The following is a 22628-nucleotide window of genomic DNA, read 5'->3' as shown; positions in this document are numbered from 1 at the left end:
CGTGTGTCAGCAGCTAATGAGTGTGATTTATAATGCGACATGATGTAGAACTAGTTGGCAAGCAAAATTCTTTCGTGATCAAACACAGATTTCACTTATTTTAGTGTATTTTAATACTATGAATACCAACTAGAAAGTAGAAATATGATTATTTATCAATTCTCTTGATTGAACTTTCCACCCCCTCCTTATTTGTTTTCCTCTCTTATAGCCTATATCTTAAAGCCCAATTACATTATACAATACCAAAAACGTTTCACTTTCACAGGATCAGGCTGTAAGTGGATGAATTTCTGTTTTACACAAAGAGCAAATTTATGGTTTCAAAGGTAAAAAAAATCAACGTGGCGTGTTAAGAGTTTAAAAAAATGTTTTTAAAAATTAAACAGCAGTATCCACACTTTGACACATTAAATACAACAAATATCAGAATGTGATTATTCTGGATTATTTTTTTCTATTAATTATGATAATACCTGATCAGCTTTTATATTAAACCGGATTATATTTTTTGATGTTGATATTCCCTTCCATTCCTTTTTGCTCTCTCTAATTTGTAAATTCAGCATTTTTTCTCGACACTGCTAAATTAATCCGGCATCTATCTCTTTCAATACATGTCCTTCTCTGCTCTTTTTATATCCTTTTTGTATGCATTTTTTTTCTCTCTCTCTCAGTGTCTCTCTGCCTATCTCTCACTCCTCTCCTATTTATCATCCCTTGTCTACTTCTCACGCAATGTCCTCATGTTCTGGCTTTCTCTAGTAATTGTTTTTGTTATTCTTTCTTACTCTCTCTCTCTCTTTCTTTCTTTCTTTCGTCCTCTCTCTACCTTTCTCATTCCCTTCTACTTACCTCTCACTCCATTCCCCTTTCTCTATATCTACATTGCAAATACTCCAATTTCTCTTCGCTTTTCCACTTTATTTTCTCATGACCCATCCTCCTCCTTCTGCAATCTCGTTTTATTTGTCTTTACTCTCCTAAATTTTCACCCCCTTGTCTCCGCATCTTACACATATAATTCATTTTCTATGAGGAAAAAAAATATTTTTCTTCTTATTAAATGAAGATCACATTTCAACTTGGAATTTGATTGCTAGCTTCTCCGATTATTTTTCTTACTATTAACTGAACAAAGTTGATTTCTGTACTCTGTTTGGTATAACAAGCCAGGCATTCCATAATGTCCGTATTTAATTTTATAATTATATTTCGCATTATATTATAATTAGTTTTAGATGAAGAAGAAATAACACAAATAAATTCAATCAATTAATTACTCAGTCAATCGATCGATCAATCAATTGGTCAATCAATCAAGGAGGTGCCGTGGCCGAGTGGTCTAAGGCACCTGGCTATACATGAAAACGTCCGGGGTTCGATTCCCGGCCGCAGCACCTATGCCCGTGAGCAAGGCATTCAATCTACAATGCTCTTTTATCCTGTTTTCAAATAAATGGAAATGCTATATGCATTATTGGTAACTAGGTGTGAACTTAAAAAAAATCAATCAACCGATCAATCAATCAGTCAATCGGTCAGGTCAATCAATCAACCAATCAACCAATCAATCAATCAATAAATAAATCATACAATCAACCAACCAACCAACCAACCAACCAACCAATCAATCAATCAATCAATCAATCAATCAATCAATCAATCAATCAATCAATCAATCAATCATACAATCAACCAACCAACCAACCTATCAATCAATCAATCAATCAATCAATCAATCAATCAATCAATCAATCAATCAATCAATCAATCAATCATACAATCAATCAATCAATCATACAATCAATCAATCAAACAATCAATCAATCAATCAATCAATCAATCAAGCATGGTGCTCTCAGTAATCTATTGCTTAAGGTGTGTAAGTTGTAGAGTTTAAGCAAAAATTTATTGTGTGAGGCAAATTGCCAAGAAAATAATTTGCCTTTTGTAATATGTCCGATTTCCTTTACAACCTGCTCAAGCCATGATGATATGATATCATTACATTTTTCCATAGAAGGTAGAATTTTTTTCTGAAAGGTCCTACATATACGAGATCAAATGTACATATCTTAAGGAACTGCCGATTTACATGGTTTATGATGAGAGTAAATGCTGGAAAATTCCATATTCATTGGTATTTCTCCACATGTTTAGACATATGTGATCGGAAATCATCATATCAATCGTGACAAACCATGAAGAATACATACAAATATATTTGGCTTTCTTTTCTTCAATACCATCGTAACAATCATTTAAACTGAAAACATGTAACTGATTTACAGCTGCAAAACTCAGTCGAAGAAAATAGTAAAAAAAATTATAATGTTTGCTTAGGCATCTTTAGAAGAAGGCACTATAATGGATCAAATGATAATAATGATAATCTTAATTTCGTATTCTAGAAAGGCATAGATTGTTGATCACCACCAATCTTGGTTTTTAAACAATTACTTTCAAGAATTATTTAGAGATAAATTTCATTTACTTGCAATTTATGTAATCTAATTCATGTCTATATGCTTTCCACCTAATTCCTGAATAATTGTATTCCTTGTATTTAAGCATTATGCCAAAATTCTCAATCACATTATATACAGCCTATACATGATTTCCCCCCAATTTAAATTCTGTTTTAGAATGAGTTTGACAACTCACGGGAAGAGGGTTGGCTTTTACAACTAGAACAAGAACGAGCTCGATACATCATACAGTACATACATATGCCAATTCATAAACGCTATAACAACTTGGTAATGATTTCTTTTACCAGACTAATAAGAGATCATGAATGCTTGTAAGCAAGCAAATATTGCCATTTTAGCTTGCTCTCGCATTATTAGATTGGTGAGATATTAAGCCCGTATTCTATTCATGAGTCACAAAATGCAGTCTTTCGAAGTTTATGTTCTGGTCAGTACCAAAACTGCTCGGAATGTTCATTTTTCATGTCGTATCGTAATTACGTCCTTCTTGGTCCCAATAAGAAAGAAAAAATACGGGATCGGTGTTCGTGTGGCAGTTATATAAACAAATTGATACCCTTTTTTGCTGATATGAAAGATTAGATTGAAGAAATATGTAAATTCTCCGTAATTCCTTGAGTAAATCTTTGCAAATGTAGTAAAACATTTTCTTGTATCCCTCATGATATGTCAGATTACAGCGCTTGATCACATGATGGACGAAGGAAGCATTCAGATTTGAGTTTTACATTTTCATTTCGCAGGTGTAGGCCTAGGTCGCTAGATGATCCTCGGTCAGCTCCTGGGTCAGCTACTGTGTTGGGATTGGTAGTAGACTTTAATTAGTAATGCCTACTTCTATTCTCACAGGCACGACATCTTTCTGCATAATCAGTAATACTTTTCCTGCAGTCGATGCATTTGTTGGTGATCCTCCTTTCACTTTCACAAGGAATGCACCTTTTAGCTTGAGGAGTAATCGTTGTCTTACAGTCCCGACATTTCTGTAACAAAAGTAAGAGAAGATAAAATAATATGTTTTTATGCGTCTTTTTTTTTGCTTTAGGCCACTAGATTTAGATTTATTTATTTCCGTTCATTTTTTTTTCAAAATATAATCAAAGTAACAATACATATTCAATATAATCGATAATACAGACAAATCAATAAATTTTCGTAACGAATGTTTAGTAACAGGCTACTCCTCATAAAGATCTCAAAGTTAGAAATTTACAACGTTTGTTTTTATATAGATAAATATTATTTTTATGATTATATTAAGTATGTTATTATTATATTAAGTATATATATATATAGCTGTCGTACATTTATAAATTTACACATTTATATATATGTATGTATATATATAATTTTGATTTAGTGTAGTAGCCGTGAGCAAAGATGATTCGCGAACGGGAATCTTATATGCATTTCCGTCACTCCGTACGGAAAATTCTAGTAAGATTGTAGATGCTAAAACTACTGAGCACATAAGCAAGTCCAGGTTTCACGTAAGGGGGGGGGGGCGCTAATTGATTATGTATTATCAAACTTTTTTTATATAATACCCTATAGGAATGGGGCAACAAGCTACGCAATTATTTGCTCCCCGAAAGATGACAAGCAAAATAAAAAGCAATTAATATCTAATCTTCTAAAATTATACAAATGTTTATTACCTCCTATTGTGAATATATTATCTTAAAGTATACAGCAATAGAGGGCTGGCGAACATAAAATCAATGTAAGATTAACTTGAAAATATAAATCTATTTTTTTTATTAATATAATGTCCGCTCGTATCACAAAACTGAACATGCCTCACAAATAATAATAAAAAGGACAACGTAGGTGAATATCTTACATTGCTTACCAGGTCCGGGGCTTTCTTTTTCACCCTGTTGCTCGTTGTTGACGAAGTATTTACCGAAGATTTACTAGAACCCGTTTTTTTTTTTACTCTATTGCCAATTGTTGACATGATGAGAGTTGTTATTTGACTTCTACGTTCCGATACCTATCCGATTATGACTCGATATCATAAAGGTATTCTTTATGGTTTGAAAATAAATTCTGGCAGGTCGTGTGGCGTGTGATACGGCGGACTTGAAAAATAACCCAATCAGAATCTGATCAGGGCTCCATAACACAAAGATTAGCGATCAATGTTACACGCGCATTTGGTTTAAAGTGCTGACCAGGGACTATAAATCAGCGCGCTTCTTTCATATTTGCAATCCATCGCAAACCTTTGTGTTACGGAGCCCAGGAGTCCGTAATGTATGTGCACAAACAATGCGGTATAATGACGTTGGGCTCCATCAGCTGGAACTATGAGTATGGGAAATTATCATTTTTCTCCCATGACGAAACAAAATAGGAATACGCCCTAAATGAAATCTGCATCTATTATTTGGATCGATTTTCAGGCACGGATCTAGACTAAAAAGAGGATTGAAATAATACCAGTAGATTCGATTAAGCTTCGAAAAGCTTTCACATCTGGAAATATAGCAAAATTAAGAAATGAAATATAGAACTCAACTTTGAAAGAATTCTGTGATGGTGAAGTCTCCACAAACTACCTCGAAATTGCAAATACATTCAACAATTTCTTTGTTGAAATAAGTCAATCTTTTTGCCCAATGTAATGTAGATTTTAGAACATACCTACTAACTGAACCTAAATCTAAATCGTTGTTTTTGTCTCCTGTAGGTCAACGGGAAATAACAAGACCCTGGTTTGAATGAATGTTCTCCTAAAATTGTTGAATTAATCATCAAATCAATTAGTGAACCATTAGTTCATGTATGCAGCCTATCACTTAAAACAGGAGTATTTCCAGAACAACTTGAAATACCCGTGTTTTTAAAATGGGGACAAAAAAGGAGGTAATTATAGACCCATCTCTTATACTAGGGTTTTCTTTTTCAAAAATATCAGAAAGAGTGATATATAAACGAACATATAATTTTCTTTAAAAAGTATCTTTCTTTAAATCCCAATATGGTGTCCGCAGCAAACATTCAACTCAAATGGCTCTCCTTTAATCAACAAATAAAATAGTTGAATCTTTTGAACATGACTCCTTTGCATTTTGAATATTTATAGATTTGTCTTAAGCTTTGGACACCATTGATCATATTCCATCTTGTTGTCTAAATTAACTAATTATGGTATACTCGTGAAATTGCACATGACCTTTTTTGTACCTTTCGTTAACAACGCACATAGTATAATAATAATCAGCCGGAATATAAGACAATTAGATGAAATCTGAAAACTTGATATTTTAAGGAGGTTCTTAGATACCTGTGTCGAACTGGTTTTAGCCGAACAGATGATTAAAGGATTAATGCAAACCCAAATCGCAAGATGTTTTTTTTTCATACAGGCCAGAAGTGGGAACACTTTGCGCACTTTTTAACATGGAGGAAAAATGTGATAACGATATTTATCTCACTAAAAGAATGATGAGAATTAAGCCAAAGTTAAATACTTTTGTTACCATCAACAAAAAAAAACATATCTAACAATAAAACACAAAATTCAATGCATATGTGTAATATACAAAATTCAGGGGCAGGAAAGGATTTTCATTCACATTTTTACTCGATTGGCCGCCCAAACCTTTCAGCAACATTTCTAATCATAAACAGAATAGGTATCTAAGCAAACAATGTTGATGCGAGCGAAAAGCGCGAGCTTAGAATTTTTATTTCCCGACTAGAAACCTGAAAATTTACTTTTTGTAGTCGGTAGAAAGATAAACAATTTATGCAAGCGCGAGCTGAAAATGATTCATTTTCGACTTTAAACTGTATGGTCAGTTCCCCCATGTCTGCGCGGTCTCCCAAGTCTGCGCACCCGCGTATCTGCGCGATTTTAGTTACAGAAGATACGCAACGAGCACGAACTTTACACATAGTACATGCACTACATAGACACGTATTCATAAAAATATCCGACTCAAAATGGTGGAAAAATAATGAATTCAGGGCATTTCATGTGACGGCCTCAAAATGCAGCCTTTTTCATCAAAATCCCCCAAACGTGTGCAAAGTGAAAGAGTGCGCAGACATGGGGTACCATTTTTTTTCAATCTGAAAATGACTGCCCCATGTTTTTTCAAGAAAATCCTATATTTCCTTTCATTTTTTAATAAGAAATTTGGTACACTTACTTTTAATACTATAAGAAACACTATTAACCAAGAGATTTTTTGAAAAAAGAAGTTCATGTTAAATCTTAACTCAAATTGTTAGGTGCGCAGACTTGGGGCCCACCATCATAAATATTTAACACTTTTTGTAATCATGAACAGATAGATATCTAGCTCCGTCGGTAATTTTTTCGAGAGGTAGTTAGTTGTCTTACCGATGTCGATTTGCACAACTACGAAATCTTTTGCATTTGAAGAAATCGTTCTCCTGCAATCAAAGCATCGCTTTTGGTCTTTCTTTTACATTCACAAGGATGGCATCTTACAGCATTTGGAGATATCTCCATTTTACACTCCCGACATTGCTTCAGTAATAAAAAGATGAAAAGATTAAGAATGATTACGTATTATAAAATTTTCTTTAATTTCGTAACATGTTACTCTTCAATTTATTTTTGATTTACATTTATCAAGACAGCGCCTTGTTGATCAAGATGCTGCAAACAGTGACTATTATGTTTATTCGATTATCGAATAAATTCTATTGGGAGAGAATACAAGTTTTAGTATGTAAGCAAATATTGACTATGAACCAGTTCACTGCCCTTCAGAAGGAGGTCAAGTTCACGTGTACTTCTTCTGTTGGGGGAAGTCGGTCAAAACGCGCACCCGGAAGGATTGTATCACATTAAAGCGTGCGCGGTAATTTTACACATCCGAAATGCGCTAATGCTCTGAATGCGCGATCAGCGCGGATAAAATCGAGTCATTCACTTTCTAATTTCCGCCCGGGAAAGACATTTTCCCACCTCCCACCCCTCATTCCTCTGTATTGATGTTCCTTAAGGTGCATTTACGGATTCCGTCGATATGCTTGTCAGTGGATTTTCTTTTTAGCCCAAGGGTTGAAAAAAGAAAGAGAGAGAGAAAATATATATATATATATATATATATATATATATATATATCTTATCAGTATAACATGCGAGAAGGGCACAAATGGGTAGCATGAATGAAACAATTAGCATTCAATGTGCTAGGAATGGTAAAATATGATTACTTTGACACATACCCATGTAATTGGTAGAAAACCAGGACGATTGGCCAATAGATAGTTGGCACAAAGCTATTACCTCAAGGTTATACTCTAGAGGAAATTTGGACTACTTTCAGTTGTCCATGGGGTGGCTAAATTAGTTTGCATGTCTTGTTGCTTAGTAAGATTCATTTAAGTATCTTCATAGGCTGATTTTATGGTTTGGTAAAGAATTGGATGGCTGGTTGGGGTTGTACACATATTTAAGTATTTGGCTGGATGGCTGGAGTTGTTATTAACAAGACTTGGCCAACAAATGGTTGGTACAAAGCTATTACCTCGTGGTTATACTCTAGAGGACGTTTGGACTTTCAGTTGTCAATGGAGTGGCTAAATGAGTTTACATGTCTTGGGGTATCTTCATAGGCTGATATATGGTTTTGTAAAGAAATGGATGGCTGGTTGGGGTTGTTAAATATTTGGCTGGATGGTTGGGGTTGTTATCAAAAGGACGTTGTGACCTGTAAACGACATGCATCTTGGGTGTTTTTTAGTACTTGGCAATTTCATTATCATTTTTCGAAGCATGCAGGGGATGGAATGACCAAGAGCTCTGTGAGCCAATGGCGGGGAAAGGCCAAGATTATCGGATATTTCGTTGGGGGATCCCCGTCCCAGGAAACTGGGACACTGGGTGAAGCCGCCATCCTCTCAGCTGGTCACGTGACTCGTGACCCGGTTCCCCCTATTTGGTTAATTCTTAGCCTTATACTCTCTCCTTCCTCTGCAGGCATTGACATTTATTGATATTACTGCGATACACATGTTTGTGAACATTGGTGTAATAATAAATGTTTGATATTACTGTGATACACAAGTATGTGAAATATTTGGGTAACAATTCCCGAACGGAAATTTAAAGTTGAGAATATGGCAATATCTGGTATATCGTGTAGTATTTCTTCTCACAATAGCTAGTTATTTTACCATGCTGTACATACTGCAACTAAAGGCCTGCAGTTCTCCAGTGAACGGAGGAATTCAACACAGGAGAAGAAGCTTTTCCACATAGTGATGTCAAAATTGAAGGATTCTACAATTTTTAAAATATAAATGTAGTAACCTTTTCATATCATTTTTTGAATATTGATGAAGTAATCGTTAGCCAAGATACGCGATTCTGTGTTTTTCATAAAGGAATTTAGGGGACATTCATGCAAGATTGACGATGCTCAAACTGCTAAGCACATTGGCAAATCCAGGTTTTTACGAAAGGGGGGGGGGCAACTGATTAATTATTGTCTGATAATTTTTCTTTGGCACATACAAAACCCTAAAGGGATGGGCAACAAGCTACACAATCTCACCTTCTGTTGGGCTGGCGAAAAAAAAATCAATGTGAAATTAATTGACCAAAAGTAAATCTCTTTTGTTTATTAATATCAATTAATATAATTTTTTTTATTATATAGATATAGAAGCGAATGTGCCTACAGAGATCGGAAAAAATGTAAGGATAACGTAAGTAACATTCTTATCTTGCTTACCTGGACTTTCCGTTTCACCCTGTTGCCCGTTGTTGAATAAGTTTTTACCTGGTTTTTACTTGAACCATTTGTTTTCAGTTTATTTTCAGGAGGCATGACGCAGGGGTGGATCCAGAATTTTCCAAGGGGTGGGGGGCGGGGGGACATTTTCGAGATAAATTTGACAATAGAAAAAGAGGTTATTAACCAAGAATTAATGGTATTTCGTCCTCGAAAAAAACATGACATGCAAAAAAGGTCTTCACTTTCAAAAGGAGCATCTGTTTTATCGGCATTTTTACACTACAAATTTTAATTAAGGTTCTGAAAATAATCAATAGTTTTCATTACGGTTTTAATATGATTTCTGATAAACCTAATATCACGTGATTTTTTTCGGTTAGGATTGGTATGTTCAAAGTCCTCTTAAACTGCTATAGCCTCCCTGAAACTTGGCGATTACAGGGATTGGTGCTCGCGTCCCCGCTCTAATATATCGTCTGTGCTCGATTTTTAAAGTTTAAACAATATTTAAATAAAGCAATTCATTCACGAAAGGAAATGCATAATCCTAGAAATTTGTCATATTCTATAAATGAACTTTGTAAAAAAAAGAAAAGAAAAATTAACGTTTCTTCTAATGGGCCGCACTTTATATTTCCGAATGTTATGGAATGTTTGATTCGATTTTGGTGAGTTCTGATATGCAACTGAACGGAACGATACAACGAAGATATTTTTTTTACTATTTCCCTTTTTCCCAATAATTTTATAGATAAGTTGTCATATATGAATTACGTGATAGTTTTTCTTAAATGTTAGTAAATCACCCAACGATGTTTAGCCTATTGTTGATTTCTAGGTTAAAGTATTTACCAACAACTAACTACGTAACATAGATATTTTGGGGGTGCAAAAAAAAACGTATTCAATTGTCCGTCCCTAAGGTTTTGTAATAATGAAATAATGAAAAACCCCTTTGCTTTAATAACCAACCAAAAAAGGGTACTCTCTTATTGAAGTGTAACAAATACTACCTGCATTTGAATCATTTGGGGTTGAATCTCTTATCTCAGGCAGCGTATTTGACAGATTGGGGGATGACTTGATTCTGTTAGCTTTTCTACCCAGCCCTCTCTTCAAAACTCTTATTGTTGAACCTCCCTCTAATCCCCCTTTACCCCCTTTTATGCTCTTTTTCCTAACTTCTAATGAATTTGCAGAATAATTATGATTTTGTGAAGTCACGAGAAATTAAAGATATCAGGTCTTCCCAGTCTCAGCACTCGCATCTATCACAAACATACACACACACACACCCACCGACCCTACGCATCCTACACACAGATTTATCCCAACTTCAAGCTTACCTGCTTGCGCTTCACGCATGTGCATATACCCTTTCTTGCACACACACATTGCCACACTCACTTGCCCATCACACACACACTCACATTCCAACACAGGCTCGACCTTCTCACACGCACACTTTTACGCACACTCACAGTCGCATACACGCTTGCACATCAGACACACCCTCTTACACACTCTCACATTCCCATACACCTATTTGTATCACACACACCCTCACTTTGTTTTTTAAACAAGTGCACATCTAGTTACCAATAATGCATACAGCATTTCCATTTATTTGAAAGCAAGATAAAAGAGCTTTGTAGATTAAATGCTTTGCTCACGGGCATAGGTGCCGCGGCCGGGGATCGAACCCCGGACTTTCCATGTATAGCCAGGCGCCTTAGACCACTCGGCCACGGCACCACTCACACACCTTCACATTCTCATACACACTTGCTCATCACACACATACTTTCACCCTTACTCCTATTTCCATACACGCTTGCCATCTTACACACATCCTTTCACCCACACTCAATATTAATATATATAAAAAATCGTTTAATGAGCATATTTCTTCGCTGAAGATTTTGAATTACCAAAATTCTACATCAATTGATATACAATCATTTTTTTTTCTTTTTAACGTAATGATAATTTTGTATTTGTATTTATTTAGAAAAGTAAAACATACAAAGTAAAACATGTCAAGAGATACAAAAAAGGGTTTGCGAAACCCGTAAAAGTTTGAATCCGAAAAACTATGATTACAATAAAGTAGCATAAATATAAAAACATGACATTGGCAATCGGAAAATAAAACAATGTCAATTCCGATAGAAAAGGACATAGATAGATGTGAAATTATTTTGTACCAGAAATAATGACTAATAACTTTTCAATTCTGACACCTTTAATAACACGCTTCCTAATATCCAAAGTCTTTTTTTTTTCTGAGAGGGAAGGGGTTGTATTAAAAGAACAGAGAAACTGTTTCTGAAAACCATTCAATCATTTTAATGAATGTAATTTCCCTCTGGCTCTGATCAGGGGCCTTTTCGATCCAGTCGGCAACAGATTGCATGTAGGCTTATTGTCATTTCAATGAATTAACAAAAAGGGCATGAAGATTTGTTATTTGTACCGTAATATTTTCGCTATATTGTCTTCTAACACTGATTAATAAGAAGTTAGATTAAAGTATCATACTGTATTTGTTCCAACAAGTATTAAGATAAACTCTCACTGAAAATTTCATTGCAATGTAACATTCTCTTTATCACTTATATTGAGCTGTTGTTCAAATGTTCTCGACAGCCTGATCATATCACTTCTGGGATCCGTCTTACAAAGAGTTGCAATTGATAAAATCAATCGCAACTATGGAAAACCAGCAAAGTCAACATATAAAATGCACACTTCTGTTCCCAGTATTTCTAAATATAATGTTTACTCTTGCATGCATTGTTAATGTGATGTGCTCCTCTATGTTGACGAGGGGACATTGCCTACACTTTCTGTATAGATTATATTAATAGATTTATATGGTTCGAATTGATCGGATTAGTCAGAATTATTTATCATACGAGGCCATGGAAATCACTGTTTGATAGGAAAGCGGCTTGAAGTAGACTCATGCAACTCCTTGCATTGTTGACGTTGACAGTATATCTGGCCGATTTTAACGAATCTTGGGCAGTGTTGGCATCTATTCAAGACAAAAGAAAGAATATGTTCTGTAAACTAGCATTGTAACAAACTCAAGTGACTGACAATTTAAAGCTAAAGAATATCTTTGGAGATTTTGTATTTAATTTTTGTATTTACTTTTTTTTGTTATTTGCCAAATTGACATATCTATCAAAGGGAAGTCGCTATACATACTCCTTCTTTAAATCTTATTTGATTTTGTTTTTCCGATGAGTTTGTAGTCATATATATATATATATATATACACACATGTATATAGTATCTAGATCGCTTTTCTCTTTAGTAATGCTACGAAAAAATTGCTTTATTATTGTCAACAAAATAATAGAAGTATTAATCTGAGTATACCGATCTCATTAAAGGTCTTTCTGTATTGTCCCACCCTGACTTTTCTTTAAAAAAGAAAGAAAAGAAGCTTATTGTCTTTTTTTTCACCTACACCCAACATCTAACCATTCTAAGCTCAGTACACTTGTCCCCTTAATAGCTTACCTACTCCTCCTTTTAATTTCACAAGAACGACATCTTTGGGCTCTTTGAGAAATGCCATTCTCACAATCCAAACATTTCTGGAATTGAATAATTATCCATAAGAAATTATGGTTAGGCTTATTGCTATTTCGGCACAGACGTAAAATAAAAATAATAATCAATATAATATGGGAGAAAGTACACACATTTGTATACTTTCTCCCATACGTGTACTCTATCAAAGCAATAGCTTTGATCCAGCTCAGGCATGGCGGCTTGTGTTCAAAACCCACCTTCACCCGACAAAGGAAATTATAATTGGTACAGTGTCGAAAATCTGAAGGTCAATCAGATCAGGGTCGCCCTAGCTATTAACCAGTCTCTGTGGTCCATTGGTTAAGGCACCTGCGTTCAAAGCTGGGGGCCAGGGTTCGATTCCCGGTAGAAACATTTTTTCGGCATTGCCAATTTGTCCAAAGGGCAGATAGCTCTGGGGGACCTTGATTTATTTAAGCTACGCCTACCATTGTTCTCTTCATCCATTTCTTTAACAGTATACATACATACATATATACACACTTACAACATGCATACATACATACATACATACATACATACACACTTACAACATGCATACATACATACATACATACACACATACACTACATACGTATGTATGTATGTATGCATGTATGCGTGTGTATGTATGTATGCATATATATATATATATGTATACATACATGATAAAATCTATAATTTATTGTTCGAAATAGTCATGAAATGAAATACTCCGAAAATTTGCTTTGCCCAATTGATCATGGGCCCGGCAGCCGCTGTGCAGCGGCAGATCGACGAGGCTCTATCCCTTTAAAGGGATGATCCAGGCTGAAAGTATGTATAGCTTATTTAATTGAGAAGAAATGCCGAAAATTTCATCAAAATCGGATATAAAATAAAGTAATTGAATTTTAAAGTTTAGCAATATTTTGTGAAAACAGTCGTCATGAATATTCATTAGGTGGGCAGATGATGTCACATCCCTACTTGTTCTTTTGTATTTTATTAAATGAAATTAGGTTTATTCAATTTTTTTCCTCCAAGAAATAGAAAATTTGGATTGACAACTGATTTAGCGCTTTAGATATTTATTGCTGTAACTTATTTCATTATAAGGGAGACATATTATTCAAAGAAGTATGAAATAAGGAAAAAATTATGATTTTATGTAATGAAATTATAAATAAGAAAACTGAAAGTGGAGATGTTACATCATCAGCCCATCTAATGAATATTTATGACGACTGTTTTCACAAAATATTGCTAAACTTTAAACTTCAATAACTTTATTATTTGTTATCCGATTTAGATGAAATTTTCGACATTTTGCTCAGTGAATTCTACTCTATGTATTAAGATTTACATATTTTCAGCCTGGACCATCCCATTAATCGTTGAATGCCAAACAGGGTAGCAGCAAGCCAGCAACTCTCATCTATTTACGTCTTTTGGTCTGACGCGGCCGGGGTTTGAACCCCCGACCTCCCGGTTGTGAGACGGACGCTCTACCAACTGAGCCAACACACCGGTATATATACAGTATATTACCAATTACCGATTACCAATATTCACAACTTAAAAAAAATCATAACTTTCTTATTGTTTGTCCGATATTGTTCAAACTTTCACCTATCAACTTGTCTGATTTGTCTTATTCCCCGAAAAACAAGGGGTTTTTTGGCTTGGATTCTCTTTAAGGAGTAGATGCCTATATGTATTATATCCAATGGCAGTATTTATAACCACATGTACAAATAAAACTTGATTGTACCTAGCTTAAAAAGTGCAAGAATAAATTTTTGTTACCAGAGATTACGGATAATCAATGGCATCAACTTGTAGAAGAAATCTCTCTTTTTGATATAAGTAATATCGTTCCTTTTTGTTCTCTCTCTCAACAAACACAATATGCCTCGGCCTACAGTGACGGTAACGTTTTAATGTATCCGTTTTACCCGTATCTGTTTCTCAACACCTCCCTGTTTCAGCTCCTTTTTGAGCGTAGTCTCATTGCCCGTTGTTGAAGAAGTATCTTCCTGTCCTACACGAACACCGTCTTTATGTTCTTTCGGTTCAGTTGCAGTTGGCGACATGACGAAAACCGTCACTTCATCCGTAGGTTCCGACCCTTATTTCATTATGAATTTATCATTTGGTGGATTGATATTTACTTTATGGTCTGGATGGAAACTATGATTGGTCCAATATCACGTGACACCCGGTTCGGTAAACAGATCGAGTTCCACTTTATTAAGATAATGATTAAGTTCAGGAAGAAAAGGATAACTGATTCACATATAGAACAACCAGATATACACTTATGCTCACAGACATGGACTATGATCATAAATCAACGCCAAAAAGATATTTGTGCAATTGATCAGTTTGAAAGTTTTAACATATTTTTTACAAAGCATTCATTTACGAGAGCAAATGCATATTATTAGATTGACTTCACAACTTTTCGATTTATATCATATTTATATTATGATTGGACGAAACGACACCAAAACTAGCGGAATTACTGTCATTATACAAGGTATTTTGTAAGATGTGTCCAATTCTTAATTGATATACAATTGTTCCTAATCGACTAAATTTAGCAACAAACAAATTTTATTACTAAAGAATAATTTTCAGATCTCAAAGAATTCAAATAAGTTTTCTTTGGATTTATGAATACATATTTTGGTTTCAAATTAAATCCAGAATTGTATTGATTCCTAACTACAATCAATCTGGATTTATTTCAAATCCACGGATCGCCATTCTTGACTACGATACTAGCTTAGTAAGCTGACTGAAGTTGTAACGCTTAGCGAATACCAGCCATGAATTCTTTGATATACTTGATATACATACTTTAAGTCTAGTTGTACCACTGGTCAAAATTAAACCGGAAGACCATTATACAGAAGCAGGCGCGTACGCAAGGGGGGTTTCGGGGGTTCAACCCCCCCCATTTCGTTTCCCTTTTTTTTTTTTTTTTTTGCTTGTCTCCCCAGAGGTCGGTCTGGTCAAGGAGTTATCGGGAAAGAACCTGATAACTCCTTGGTCTGGTTACGGACAGTTCCCCTACCCAATAATGTATATGACAGCAATAATGAACAGAATCTCATGTTTCCGACGAAAAACACAGAAAAAATTTCCGCTCGCTTCGCTCGCTCCATTTTATTATATCTTTTATTTCCGCATGTCGCCGACATGATCACGGTATCGCTATTAACAAGGCCATACATGATTATCATGATGTATACTTATGAATACAAGTGAACCAAGACAAAGACATACGTTTTCTTATAAAATATGTTTTACCAATATGAAAACCAAAATGACGGAAAACGCTAAAATGTCGGTTAGCTCGCTCCGCTCGCTCGTAATAATTTATGAAATTCCATAAGTATCTAGTCTCCTGTTCAAGGCCGTATTATGAGTGTTACGAATAGAAGGACATGTAGCATCGACTAATACTTGATTTACTAACAAACTATTGACAAGAAATGTATGTTTTGACGGGAAAACGCGGAAAATTTCGGCTCGCTCACTCCGCTCGCTCGTAATCATTTATGAAATTTCTTAAGTTTCTAGTCCCTTGATCAAGGCCATATCATGAGACTTACGAGCAGAAGGACATGTATCATCAACTAATATGTAATCATTACCAACAAGCTATTGAGAAGAATTGTATGTTTTGATGGAAAAACGCAAACATTTCGGCTCGCTTGCTCCGCTCGCTCGTAATTATTCATGACATTTCTCAAGTTTCTAGTGTTCTGATCAAGGCCATATCCAGGCGCGTAGCCAGGGGGGGCGGTCGCCCCCCAAAAAAAGTCCCCAAAAAGAAAAAAAAGAAGGGAAAAAAGGAGAGGAGAAAAGGAAAAGGGAAGGAACGAAAGGGAAGAAAGGTAGCTTTGTGTTTTTTCTGTTTATTCTTTATTTTTTTCTCAAAAGAGAAACTCCTTCACTCTTCTTGCTTTAAATTCATATATGAATTTTGCTTCCGCGCTGTGCGCGGTTAAATGACAATATTGAAGTTCTCCATTGTTCCCCCACCTTTTCTCTAACCCTGTTTTTTCCACCTCAGCTATGTGCTTCTTGCCAGTTAAAGTTAAAATTGTATACATCAGGGCATGAATTTGAGTAAGGTTAGGCCGAAGTAAATGTATGAAGTTATCTTTTTTTTTCAGTTGATCGCGCAACTTCTGGTCTGGTCGGCTCCGAGCGGGTAAAATCTTTATATCAGTTTCTGCCGTCACCTCCATAAAGTCAGCTTCTCCCGCTTTTCAGCTCATTACTATAAACAACCATAATTTGGGGGCAAACAGGTTCCTAATTTAAAGAGGAAGATATGGAATTCGTGTCGTATTAAATAAAAAAGTACAATATTTTTTTTTATCAAATTGTATTAAGCTTCATGTCATTTCCCTGTATACATTCATCTCCTGTCCTGTTTTGCGCCCTCAGTTTGAAATTTTGAATGACACTTAAAGTGATTGGTTAACATTGGTTTGACTTTTTAAAAATCTGAGCTAGAAGGTCACACTTGTCACCTGTGTCTGTGATATGTTAAAAAAATGAAGCCCAGAAAAAATTGCGTTCGAAAATGATTATTTAGTGCTTCAAAAATTGAAATATAAAGTGACCGGAAACACCATCTTGATTTCATCCCCTACACTTATGTGTAGTATTTAGGTGTCTATAAGACGTCTATTTACAAAATCGGGGTTTGCCTTGTAGTTTTAGCTTTTCATTCTCAATAATGGTTATTTTCAGGGTTTATTAGTTCTAATACATGCACTTGTACACATGTTTCATCTTGGTTTGTGAATTTTTTAAATTGGCTGCTCACAAAGTTAAACAATACCTTTAAGTTTCTTTATATTCAAAATGAAGCTCTTCAGGATAAGTCAAAAAAATTAATCATCCTTTATTATATAGATAGATAATTTCAATAAATCACAGAAGTTTCAATTTTATGCGCACTATTTTCCTTGTAATGAAGTTCAATTCGCGCGCTCTGTAAGTGTTGGCACGCTTCGCGTGCATTTACCGCCCCCTCCAAAATGAAATCCTGGCTACGCGGTTGGCCATATCATGAGTGCTACGATCCGAAGGACATGTAGCATCGACTATGATACCAACAAACTATTGACAAAAAGGTTATGTTTTTAAGGCAAAAACGAGAACATTTCTGCTTGCTCGCGGGTAATGACCGCACTGTCACATACCCATCCCCACTTAAATGTTATTGTCTTATTTGCAGCGCTGAAAAAAAAAGGAAAAAAAAATCATCACCTCCCCCCCGCTCATCACTTTTCAGAGACTGGGCGGGAGATTTAAAAAAAAAATCAGCTCGAACCCCCCCTTTAAAAAATCCTGCGTACGCGCCTGTACAGAGTTTCAACTAATCAATCAACGATTTTTGCTCTTTGCTCTTTTAGTCTAGGAGCCAGGGGGCTTTATTCAGAATTTTGGTGGGGAAGGTTTGACAAGCTTATCCGGGGTAAAATTGTGCGCTGATTCCAAAAATGCCACTCTTATTGACCGTACTCACGCCATTTTGGTCATTTTGGCCAAATTTTGGCCAAAACTGACCATTTTGACCACTCTTTGGAAAATGGTCCCTTAACAGACTGCTTTTGTAGCCACATGCAATTAAAAGGGTCTATCTTAAGTAAAAATGCACACAGATTCCAGATAAAGTGCTTTCATTTGCCAAATCACAATAGCAGTGGTCATTTTGGCCATAATTTGGCCAAAAATGAAAATTTTCATGATTTTTTGGCCGAAATGTGTTACAAATATTGATCAGAGCTACGACTGGATGTTTTTAGAAATCCACATTTATTTTCAAAATGTGCGCTGGATCATAACCATCAACCTCATGTAATTTATTCCGTCAGTTTTGACCTATGAGGGTCATTTTGGGTACTTTAGACATAACTGACCATTCGCGCAATTTGCATTATTAACTGTTCAAATAGGCAGGAAATTGAGGTCTTCAGCATGTTTTTTCTTCTTCCCTTATAAAATGAGAATGCATTTAAATGTCCTTCATGTGTAAAATTTTATGCTGATTCCAAATATATCAGTCTAAATGACCCTATTTAACAGTTTAAGGTCATTTTGGCCACTTATGACCCTTAAAATGACCAATGACATCAGTTCAATTATCCAAAAATACTTTGAATGTTACCAGAATCGTTACAAGGGCATACTGTGACACCTAACATTGGTGTATTAATCCTTGAAATTAAACATCTCAAAAGTATTTTGACCTCATGCAATTTGTTCCATCAGTTTTGACCTATGAGGGTTACTTGGCGTACTTTAGCCACAACTGACCATTCACGCAGTTTTGCCTATAATAAACTGCACATAGACAGGAATTTTAGGTCTTCAGCGTGTTTTATCTTCTTCCCATATAAAATGGAAATGCATTCAAAAGTTCATCTTATGTAAAATGTGATGCTGATTCCAAATATATCAGTCTTAATGACCCTATTTAACAGCTTTAGGTTATTTTGGCCAGTTATTGCCCTTAAAATGGCCAATAACATCAGTTCAATTTATCCAGAAATACTTCGAATGTTACCAGAATCTTAACAAGGGTGTGCTGTAATACCCAACACTGGTGAATGAATCCTTAAAATTGAGCATCCCCAAAGTTGACTACCTTGGTCATTTTGGCCACCTTGACCCCCCGGCCAGCCCTGCTCATTGTGTATGTTAATGGTGATATCGAACATGGTGAGGAGAAATTTTGGATTGCATTAATATTAGCATCAATTATTGTTAAATGGGGAAGTTTGAAAGCTTCTTGGTGGAGTCAATGAAATTATTCCACACAGACCATAACTATTGGACCCTGTGGTCATTTTGACCACGTTTCCCTCAATATTGACCAGTGACCATGGACCCTAGGAATCTCCAATTAGTGGAGAGATCAGCTAAGAGAGAGACCTTGCATGCTTTGATGAGTCAAAAAGGGCTCAAAGGCTGGTCAGTATCATTATCAGCATGAGCTACCTATAATCGGTGAAGAGTGTCGATAATTGTGATAAAATCCTTTACATCGTGCATACATAAGGTTGTTTGACCATGGCACTGTGGTCATTTACATGATTTTAGCCACCTTGACCACACGGTAAATGTTTATGGAAACCTCACATATATGGGGCAGTAAATTCAGGAATGAGACACTTCACCATCATTTACATGTTATTCTAAGACACTTTTCTAGATTAATGTAGATTAATGATTCCAAATATATTAGTCTGAATGACCATTTATGAGCTAGTGGTCATTTTGGTCGCTTTTGGTCCCGACAATGACCAATCATATTTGCATGTATCAAAGAGGATTCAAATCTTGTTGTCGCTCAGTATTGTTAATAAGATGTATTATATCAATTATTGATTTTAATATGATATGACTAATAGCACATTATCAAATGGCCAAATAATATTTGGCCATTATGACTATCTATCGCATGTATGACTTTTGTAAATAAACATGACAGGAGCAATTGTGGAAATGTGTTCAATCCCTTTCGATTGGAAATATTAAAAGCTCACCTTGAGTAAAAAAATTGTGCCAAATACCTCACCATTTGGTCATCGTGTGGTCATTGAGTAGCCATATCATCATTCCCTCCTTTTTTATTTAAATTATACAGATAACTATATTCTAGATGAAGGCACTAATCCTGAACTCAAAGGTGCGTCATTACAAAGCTATTGGTCAAAGTGGATTTCACGAATAACCATGGTGCATTTTTATTACCTTTGCCATTTTGTGTAATGTTTCACAAACCTCACATTGGCATGATTGGTAAAGTTGAAAGTGGAAAACTTGCCCTAAATTGTTAGAGTGACCAAAATTCGGCACAGAGAATAATTTCATATAGAGAATGTATTTTATTACCCAGTACGTCTTCAAAAAGAATTAAGGGTAAGTTTGCTGCTCACCAATCATGCCAAAGTGAGCTTTGTGAATCACTGTACAAGAAAAAACAAAGATTGTAAAAATTAATGATAGTCAAAACTCTTTGTGAACTTCACTGTGACCTATTTTGCTTTGTAATGATTCTCAGTACAATTTGACTTTAAAGAAGGAAAATAATTCTGGCTATTTAGGAACATACAGTGACCAAAGGGGCCACAGTAGACAGTCACATGATATTTGGCACAATTTTTACTCAAAGTGAGCCTTTAATATGTCCCATGAAAAGGGTTTACGCATTTCATCATGTTCATAGACCTACAATTGCTGCTAAGTCATGTTTATTTCAATATTCACACACTGGATAAACGGTCAAAGTAGCCAAAGTGGTCACATTTTGATTATGTACTATTAGTAATATCATATTGAATTAAATAATTTGTCATTGATTATGATTGATACAACAAATCTTACAAAAATATAGAGCAAGAACATTGGAATACTTTTGATACATGTAATTGTCATTGCTAATTGTAGGGACCAAAATGGCCACTAAGTAGTCATTAAGACTAATATATTCTAAATCATTGTATTAATCTGGTGCAGAAAGTTTTTGTAATATGTCTTATCTAACATCATTCTTGAATTCGTTTCCATGAATTACAAAATGGTTAATGTTAATGTGTCATGAAAATGACCAAAGTGCATGGTCAAACAACCTTATGTGTACTTGATGTAAAGGTTTTTATCACATTCATTAAACTCTTGATTATTGGTGTAGTAGCTCTAGCTGAAAATAATATTAAGCAACATTTGAGCTCTTTTTAAATCAAATAATGTGTGGTCACGAGAAATTATCGAGGAAAGGTGATCAAAATTACCACAAAGTCCAATAGTTCGGCCAATAATACTGATTTATATGGAATCATTGCATTGATTTTCACCCCAAAGCTTTCAAACTTTTCCAATTTAACAATAATTGATGCTAATATTAACACAATCCTGAATTGTCTCCTCACTATGTTCACTATAGGCTAATTTAGTATACACATTGGGCAGGGGACAATCTGGCCAAAATGACCAAGGTTGTCAAAAATATTTTTGGGACACTCAATTTAAAAGATTATTACACCGGTGTTAGGTGTCACAGAACACCCTTGTAACGATTATAGTAACATTCAAAGTATTCTTGGATAAATTGAAGTATTGAACAAATGGTAATGGTCATTTGGGGCCAAAAAGTGGCCAAATGACCATAATCTGTTAAATGGGGTCATTAAGACTGACATATTGGGAATCAGCATGAAATTCTACACAAGAACGACATATGCATCATTCCCATTTTATAAAGGAGGAAGATAAAGCACACTGAAGACCTCAAATTCCTGCCGATTTGCACAGTTATTATGCAAAATTGCACGAATGGTCAGTTACCCAAAATGGTCAAAAGTCATAACTAATGATATAAATTACATGAGGTCAAAATACTTTTGAAATGTTCATTTTAAAGGATTAATACACCAATGCTCGATGTCACAGCACATCCTGGTAACGATTCTGGTAACATTGAGGTATTTTGGATAAATTGAACTGATGTTATTGGTCATTTTTATGGCCATAAGTGGCCAAAATGACCATTAGGTGTTCAATGGGGTCATTAAGACTGATATATTTAGAATCAGCATAATATTCTATACAAGATGGACATTTAAATGTATTCCCATTTTATAAGGGAAGAAGATAAAACACACTGAAGACCTAAAATTCCTGCCTATGTGCGAATGGTCAGTTATGTCTAAAGTACCCAAAATGACCCTCATAGGTCAAAACTGATGGAATGAGGTCAAAATAATTTTGAGATGTTCAATTTAAAGGATTAACACACCCCAAG

General features: G+C 35.2%; 2 long non-coding RNA genes across 2 annotated transcripts; both read right to left on the bottom strand.

Annotated features, from left to right (window-relative positions):
* Positions 1–1895: 1895 nt before the first annotated feature.
* LOC121429403 lies at positions 1896–4854 on the bottom strand. The gene is made up of 2 exons (XR_005971929.1): positions 4339–4854; positions 1896–3478 (listed from the first exon to the last, which is right to left on the bottom strand). It is a non-coding gene; the product is annotated as an uncharacterized LOC121429403 (long non-coding RNA).
* A 6056-nt stretch (positions 4855–10910) lies between these two features.
* On the bottom strand, positions 10911–15744 carry LOC121430043. Its single transcript, XR_005971994.1, has 3 exons — positions 14749–15744; positions 12758–12834; positions 10911–12263 (listed from the first exon to the last, which is right to left on the bottom strand). It is a non-coding gene; the product is annotated as an uncharacterized LOC121430043 (long non-coding RNA).
* Between the last annotated feature and the right edge of the window lie 6884 nt (positions 15745–22628).

Source organism: Lytechinus variegatus, chromosome 16 (genome assembly GCF_018143015.1).
Source record: "Lytechinus variegatus isolate NC3 chromosome 16, Lvar_3.0, whole genome shotgun sequence".
Lineage (NCBI taxonomy): Eukaryota > Metazoa > Echinodermata > Echinoidea > Temnopleuroida > Toxopneustidae > Lytechinus > Lytechinus variegatus.
Note: the sequence above shows the minus strand (reverse complement) of the source record. Positions and strands in the feature narration are given on the sequence as shown.